Source organism: Tenrec ecaudatus, chromosome 8, assembly GCF_050624435.1.
Source record: "Tenrec ecaudatus isolate mTenEca1 chromosome 8, mTenEca1.hap1, whole genome shotgun sequence".
NCBI classification, from domain to species: domain Eukaryota; kingdom Metazoa; phylum Chordata; class Mammalia; order Afrosoricida; family Tenrecidae; genus Tenrec; species Tenrec ecaudatus.
Genome location: NC_134537.1, coordinates 160,887,830 through 160,895,654, shown reverse-complemented (window position 1 = coordinate 160,895,654; position 7,825 = coordinate 160,887,830).

Sequence of the window (7,825 nt, the reverse complement as noted above, 5' to 3'; positions counted from 1 at the left end):
TGGAGTGGAAATGGAGCCCATGCTGAAAATGCAAGATCCAGGAGCTTGGTCCTCTTCCTCCCCAAGCTCCTGTCCTCTTGCCGCAGGGTCCCTGCCACCCTCGTGTCAGCCTACACCCCTTCTCTCCCCGGGCGAGCCTCAGGGCTCTGGGCAGCACAGTTCAAAAGCATTGGCAGAGGTGACCTTATGCCCACCCCACGCCCGGGCTTTCCGACTTTCACACTCCGAGGCCATGGGCCAGAAAGCTTTTTGGATAATTGTCTCTAGGTTTCAGAATGGGCCACTGAGCAGTGATGGAGCATAACCTTCAGCTAGGCCTTGACCCCATTGAACTGGTAAAAGTGCAGCCTCTCATAGAAGTGACCTGGAACGACCCTGGAATGAGCTAGCGGCCACTGCTCTTGCCTGGCACCCAGAAATACTCCCTTGAAGGAGCTGTCACATTGGGGCCCAGAGAAGGACACACATTCAGGTGAGGATGATGCGTGCTCCCCCCCCCCATCCAGTCCTGAGTATGTGTGTGGGGGGATGGGGGGCGGGGGGTGCCAGACTATGACTGATAGAAAATGAGTTAATACCTAAAATGTTTTCAGCCAACAGTAAGGGGATTCTGTTGAAACTCCTGTCTGAATCCCTTTCTTCAAGGACAAGGTGATTCCAACTTCAAAATAGTCCAAAATAAAGAAACAGGGGACTTGGCTGCGCTGTCTTTACCTGATTTGACCTAGGCAGAAATTGAGTTTATTAATAGCCATTTGATAGACACTTTGCAGTGAGCAGTGAACACAAGATGGCATCAAGTTTCGGGTTTTTATCCAATTAGAAATGGGTGCTAAGTCATTTAAATCTTGCACGTCAGACATGGTTTCTGAGTGGCTAACTCTTATCATTATATTTCCCAAAGAGATGAGCTAGTCCCCGTGTATGAGTGATTTAAAGTACTTTCAAAAGATGATTAACTGTTGTTTTCTGAGTGCTTTTTATTAGCCAAACAACCTGCTGGGCATTTTGAAAAATATTTATCGTCTAATCTTCACAAGAATTGAGTGAATCATTAAGCCCAGTGTACACAGGGGGAAGCTTCTCTACCATCACTGAGTCAACACCTACTCAGATAGTGGCCATACGGGACAGAGTAGGCTTCAGACTGTCAATATTTATGGGGCACATGGCCCCAGCTTTCTTCTGGGGAGTGGCTGGTGGATTCTAACTTCCAACCTCCTGCTTAGCCACCCACTCCTTGACCCACTGTGCCACAAGGCAGCCTTCGAGGCAGCGTGGGGAATCTATGAGCAGGCCTGAGGTTCCACAGCTAGTAGATGGTGAAGTCATGATCTCGTGCAAGCCTCCTACTTCTAAAAACCCTGCCCTTCCAGCAGAAATGGTGCCTGCCTCTTTTCCCCGAGAGGACTTAGCGAGAACTCTGGACCCCACCCTCCTGGGAGCCCGTTCTCCCAGCATGCCTCTGCGTAGCCCTGTTGCTTCTTATTGTTGTCAGGAGCTATCAAGTCCATCTGACTCAAAGCCACCCTGTGCACAGCAGAAGGAAACACTGCCTGGGCCTGCGCCATTCCCACGACTGCTCCCATGTTTGAGCCCCTTGCTGCAGCCGCTGTGTCCGTCTATCTCCTCTTTGTCGCTGCCCCTGCACTTCAACAAGCGTGATGGCCTTCTCCACAGGCTGGTCCGTCCTGACATGTCCAAAGTACGTGAGACAAAGTCACACCGCTCTTGCCTCTAAGGAACATTCTGGCTGTACTTCTTCCCAGACAGGTTTGTTTGTTCTTTGGACAGTGCGTGGTATGTTCAACCGTCTTCACAGCACCCTAACTCAAAAGCATGGATTCTTCTGTCTTAGTTGATGTCCAACTTCCCCGTGCCTGTTGGGTATATGAAAATATCCTGGCTTGGCTTACTTACTTCTCCAAATAGCAGCCCTGTTTTCCCATGCTTCTAAGATTGGGTTCTTTGGCAAGGGCCATTGCACGCAAATGATTGTCACTTCCCAACAGACCCTGATAGACGCTATTCATAAATGTGAGTGTGTCACAACTGCTCCGATATGTCCAGGGGCTCTTGGTCTCCTGAATCCCAGCAAGCAGAAACCGAAGCTTATTTGTAAAAGAAAGAAGAGCAGTAGGCGGGACTGGAAGGAGCTGCCACTGGATGAACCGTGTCCGGGTGCTTGGCCTGTCCGCCGTCTCCAGGTCCATGTTAAGGCTTTGGGTGAAACCAGGGCTTCGTCAGGCTGCCTTTTCTTTCAGGCACTCTCTCAGGATGCATTAATTCCATTATTCCGGGAAACCGGAAACAAGGCTTCCTTGCTAGGGTCGGTCCGATGACATCAAGGGTTGCCACGTTCTCACCGCCATTGAGTTGAGCCCCATTGATGGGGACCCTACCGGACAGGGCAGAACTGGCCCTGTGGGTTTCCGAGACGGTGACCGTTTTTGGGAATAGAAAGGCTCACCTTTCTCCAAAGGAGCGTCTGGTGGTTTTGAACCGCTTGCTCCTCTGTGGTCAGCAGTCCAGCACACAGCCTCTGCATCACCAGGGCCGATGCGCACAGGTAGTTTATTAGGTGGGGGCCACTCGGAACTGAAAACGACTCACTGTGAGCACGCAGGGTGACGGCTTAGCCTGAGCGTGCTTTTAAGATCAGAATAGTGCATCACCACACGTCCCATGGCAATGCTGGTCGGTTCAAAGCAAAAAGTCTTCAGCTAGTGCGCTCCTTGGGTGAGTCAAGAGTCTCCTAACAATGCTGCTCGCAAGTTCAGTGCCGTCTCCTCCTCCCCGCTCGGGTTCTACATCTTCTACATAGGGGGCTCGTGATGATGAGGGACTGCACTCGCTGGGGCACCGTGAGGAGTGAGTGACGCAGCCCAGTGGCCCCCACACCCCAGACCCACAAATCCCGGCTTCCAGCCTCCAGGTCCTGAGTCCGCAGATGAACGCTGAGCCGGAATCTGTACTGTGGATGCGTTCTCTGCTTGGTTTTGAGAACAACGGGGTGTAGAGACCGTAACGTGATCTTTACAAAGTATTTCCGAATGATGCTTGGAGGGCAGCTTCTGCCTCCTGCCTCCTGCCTCTGAGGCCCTCCTGGGTTCCAGAGTGGAATTGCTCCGGGAGGCTGCCTGGTCTTATTATTATTAAATCATTTTATTGGGGGCTCGTATAATTCTTATCACAATCCATACATCCATCCATTGTGTCAAGCGCATTTGTAATGTTGCCATCATCATTCTCAAAATACCTGCTTTCCACTTCCTTGTCTTTTTTTTTAATGTTAAAGGGAGGGTTTTATTTTTGAAAAATTCCTATTGGCCTGAGGCCTATTGTGGTTTTTTTTTTATCCAGACAGTTTTATTGGCATATAATTCACATATCAGACAAGTCGCTAGTTCAATCATATCAAGAAGAGTTGTACAATCGTCGCTACCATCATTTTAGAACGTTTTCTTCATTCGCGTGCTCATGTTGTTAGCTCCCCATTCCCCCCAACCTCGCCTGTCAGACCCCCAAGGAGCCAGTGATCCAGTTACTACCTTTCTAAATTTACCTCCCTTGGGTTTCATACCTGAAAATCATTTTAAAATGTTTTTTAAAAACCACTAGGTTAATATTTAGCACCCTGTCATTTAATCTTCCTTATGACCCATTTAACTCTGTTCTAGTTTTTAATATTTTCTGCTGACTTTTTGATTGAGGTTTTTATCCATTTTACTGTTATTTTTGTTGGTGGTGTTGGTTTGTTTCTTAGCATAAAATTTCTTGACTATGATATTTACTAGATCGGTTCATCAGGATTTTCTTTTATAAAACCACTGCGTAGATTCAAACCACCAACCTGGAGACTCATGGCTGGTGATAGCAGAATGTTTAAATCACCCAGGAACATTTGGTACCCAGGTCCCCCAAACCCATCAGCAACCCAAAGCAAAGCCTCCTGCCATCGTGTCCTCTCTCATCCTAGTGGCTTATGCGACAGTATGGAATTTCTTTGTGGGGTTTCGGAGGCTGCACATCTTTGCAAAGGAAGGCTGCCTCATCTCTCTCCTGCAGAGCAGCCAGTGTGTTCAAACTGCCAACCTTTCTGCAAGCAGCCCAACGCTTAACCTGCAGCGCCACTAGGGCTCCTGAGCACATGGTGAGGGCTCTAAAGATGCCCTGCCTCGGGCTTCCTGTCTGCCCCCTTTCCCCGAGGCACACAGTCAACTCATGTAAACTGGCTATCGCTGGTCATCTCTCCCCCACTCCCCCAGGTAAAAATACTTATCAGGAAGGTCGAAGCTTGACTCTATGTTTTACTGCTACTACCTCTCATTCTGCTATCTTTAAATCCTACTACCATTGTACTGGACCTGCGTTCCGGACCTGTTATTAAGCCCTGCCATACAGAGGTGGGTGAGATTCTGGCCTCACCCTGGGGATCTGGGGTTACATTTCAGCCTGAGAAACTGAAGGCATTGAGACGAGATCAATAGGCGGTGTTTTTCTAGGAGATGGGGGTGGGAGGGATGATGTGAGAGAGATTATTTGGGGATGGAGGCTGGCTTTCTTCATACATGTTCAGTCACACCCCAGAGGCTGTTTGTGTCCTTGTGATTAGAAGCCCCGACGTCACTGTGACATGCCAGTTATATACAGTAGGTGGAGCTGGAGAGTCAAGGAAATAAAGGAACGAAAGCCTGACCTTGGTCCTCAGGGGACTCATGGTGGGTGGGACCATTGTTGTCAGACAGATCTGAGCTGCAGAATCACTGGAATAACTTGTTTACAGGAATGGTAGAGAGAAGGTGGGGGAAGACAAAGAGGGAAGGAGGGAGCGGGAGAGAAGAGAGAGCGAGCGATACCTCATATGAATGGAATGAAACTTTCTGGCACGGAGGCTAGGTAAGTTTAACAAGTTGGGCGGGTGGTTCTGACGGGGCTCTGTGCTGTAGGAAGCATTGGAAGATCACTCACTCGTCCATGCCAGGAAATTTGGAAGAGAGCTTCTTGGTCAACGGACTGACAGAGACTCCCATTTGTACCCGTTCAAAGAGAGGTGAGCCCACAGAATGTAGCAATTATCAGACGATATCATTAATACCTCTTGCAAGGGAAGTTTGCTGAAGATCATTCAACAGCAGTGACAGCTGGTCGTCAGCAGGGAGGTACCCGAAAGCCATGTTGATTTCATGACAGGCAGGAAATCCCGGGGATGGATGGTATGTTCACCTGTTGTGGAAATCTACCAAAGCTTTCTTCTGGTCTGTGTTAGTCCGGGTTGACTACAGAAACAAATCCAGAGACACTCACATGTGTGTAAGAGGGAACTTGATATCAAAGAGCAACTGCACATTAAGAAAACATCCCAGCCCAGTCCAGATCAAGTCCATAAGTCCAATCTTTGCCCATATGGCCGATGGCTATCTATGAATTGCTCTTCAGACTCATGCAACGCATGCAATGACACTGAATGCAGGAAGATCACAGGTCAGTGGGTGGAAAGTCTTGTGGATCCAGTGGCAGTGGGAGCATCTCAGTGCTGGTGTGGATCTCTTGTTTCTCTTGTGGCTCCTCCAGCCCCAGGGATCTGACTCCATCAGTGTAGCTCCATGTGTCTTGTCAGCCCGAAGATGGTGCAGACTGTCTGTGTCCCGCCTCTAGGGAGCTATTTATCTCTGTAGCACCTTCAAATGAGGTCATCAGGCTGCGACCTGATTCACAGGCTACACTCCACCTCTGCACTCTTAATAGTCTCAAGTTGACACCGGATTATGTCACTGCCACAGGGTCGTTTCGGTTTTTGTTTCCCTCGTTGAAGTTGACAGCAGTGTTAACTGCAGAGAGGGATGGTGAGGAGCAAGGCGGTGGTGCTTTCAGAGCGGAGCGGGTGGGAGGTGACTCTCTAGGAGTGCAGGAGCGTGCAGAGCTCGGGAGACTCAGGGTGATTTCTGGGCATCACTGAGGATCATTTAAGGCTTGTGGTTAGGAATGTAAAGTGAAACCTGTCAGTGTGCCTCACGCGTTGGTTTGGTTTTTCCCACGGAGTTCAGCTAACTAAATGCAGGTGAGAAAGGCGAGAACAGGGGGCTTGGGCCGGAAGTCCAATCAGTCTATCCCAAGGAGAGAGACAAGGGGCTCGAGGGTGGAAGCACGTGAGAGAGAGCACCGCGATGGGCCGTGTGATTCGAGGTCACTCAGTTCCATCCGTGCACTAACTGGGTTTGTTATTATTGCTGTCTTTGCTCACACCGTTAGAGAAATTCTGCCACAGTCCATCCCGTCCAACTCCTCCTCCCAAGACCCCAAACCAAAACCGTCACGGTCAAGTCAATTCCATGTTCGTCTGACCCAGCGGTGCTCCCCGCCGCGGCAAGGATGGTGAGACTCTGTCTCAAGTACTGTGACCGTGCTTTCAGAAGAGACAAATCCCTTCTCAGGAGAGATGAGCCCCGGAGGACACTGTGCTGGCAAAGTGGAGGGGAGGTGAAAAAGAGGCAGGCCCTCGACGAGGTGGATGGACACAGCGGCCGCCTCGATGAGCTCTAACTTGGGGACAGCGGTGAGGACGGCGCAGGACCGGGCAGTGTTCTGTTCTGTTGGACACGGGGTTGCAATGAGCTGAACCGTCTCGGAGGCACCTCGCAATAAGAAGAAGCAGTGCACTCGGTCAAGAAACTTTGACAAGTCGCTTGGTTTGAAATCTGATTTGGTGTTGCTGCTTTTTCATTGCGATTAAGTTGCTTGTGTTGGAGCCTTTCCCACCGTGTGGTCCGAGTTGCTGAATGTCAACCAATAAGACACCTTTTCTTCCTCATCTCCCCACTGGGCACCCTCGTTCCCTCGACTTTGAGGCCTGCGGTGGCTTCAGCCACCAGATGACTCTGATGCCGCTGTGACTTTGGAATGCATTCTAAAGGGGAGGACAGAATGTACCTCATGCTTGTAGCCCCAGCCTCCTACTCATGCTTGCAACATAGTGGGTGCTTGTTTTAGATATATATATATATATATATACACACACACATGTCACACACACACGCATGTTTGTTGTTAGCTTCTGTGGTCTTGGCTGTGACTCGTGGCTGTCCCAAGGACACCAACATGAAGTGCTGCCCGGTCCTGTGACATCTTTTTTTTTTAACAGTTTTATTGACATAGAATTCACATATCATACAATTCATTAGATCTAGCATATTGGAGAATTGTACAATCATCACCATGATCAATTTTATAGCATTTTCTCCTTTCTTGTACTCATTATTATTAACTCCCCATTTCTCCCCAACACCCCCTGCCATACCTCCAAGAATCCACTAATTCAGTTACCGTCCCTCTTAAAAAATATTTTTAAATTAAAAAAAATTTGTTTTTAAGTTACTGTCTCTAAAGATTAACCTCTCCTGGATTTTATATATATAAAACCAACATCCAAAAACAAACAAATAAGAAAGAAATCAATAACAAAAGAAAACCAAGAAAAACTACAATTGAAAAGAAAGCAGGTATTATTAAAAAGTAGAACAAATTAAAAACTTAAAATGGGTCAAAAGGGAGATCAAATGATGAAAGCAATGGAGATTTGCACCAAAGTCTAAGGATGTCAAGGTCCACCACCTGTGACATCTTTATACTCATTGTTATGCCTAAATCCACTGCACATTTTGAGTACCGTCTAACACAGAGGGGCATCTTCCAGCATGGCGTCAGACAATCCCCGCCGTGATCCCTAAGGTCTTGTGGTCTAATTCTGTACAACGTTGATTGCCAGATCTTTCTTTCTAGTCTGTTTCAGTCTAGAAAATCCACCGAAACCTGCTCATCAGTGGTG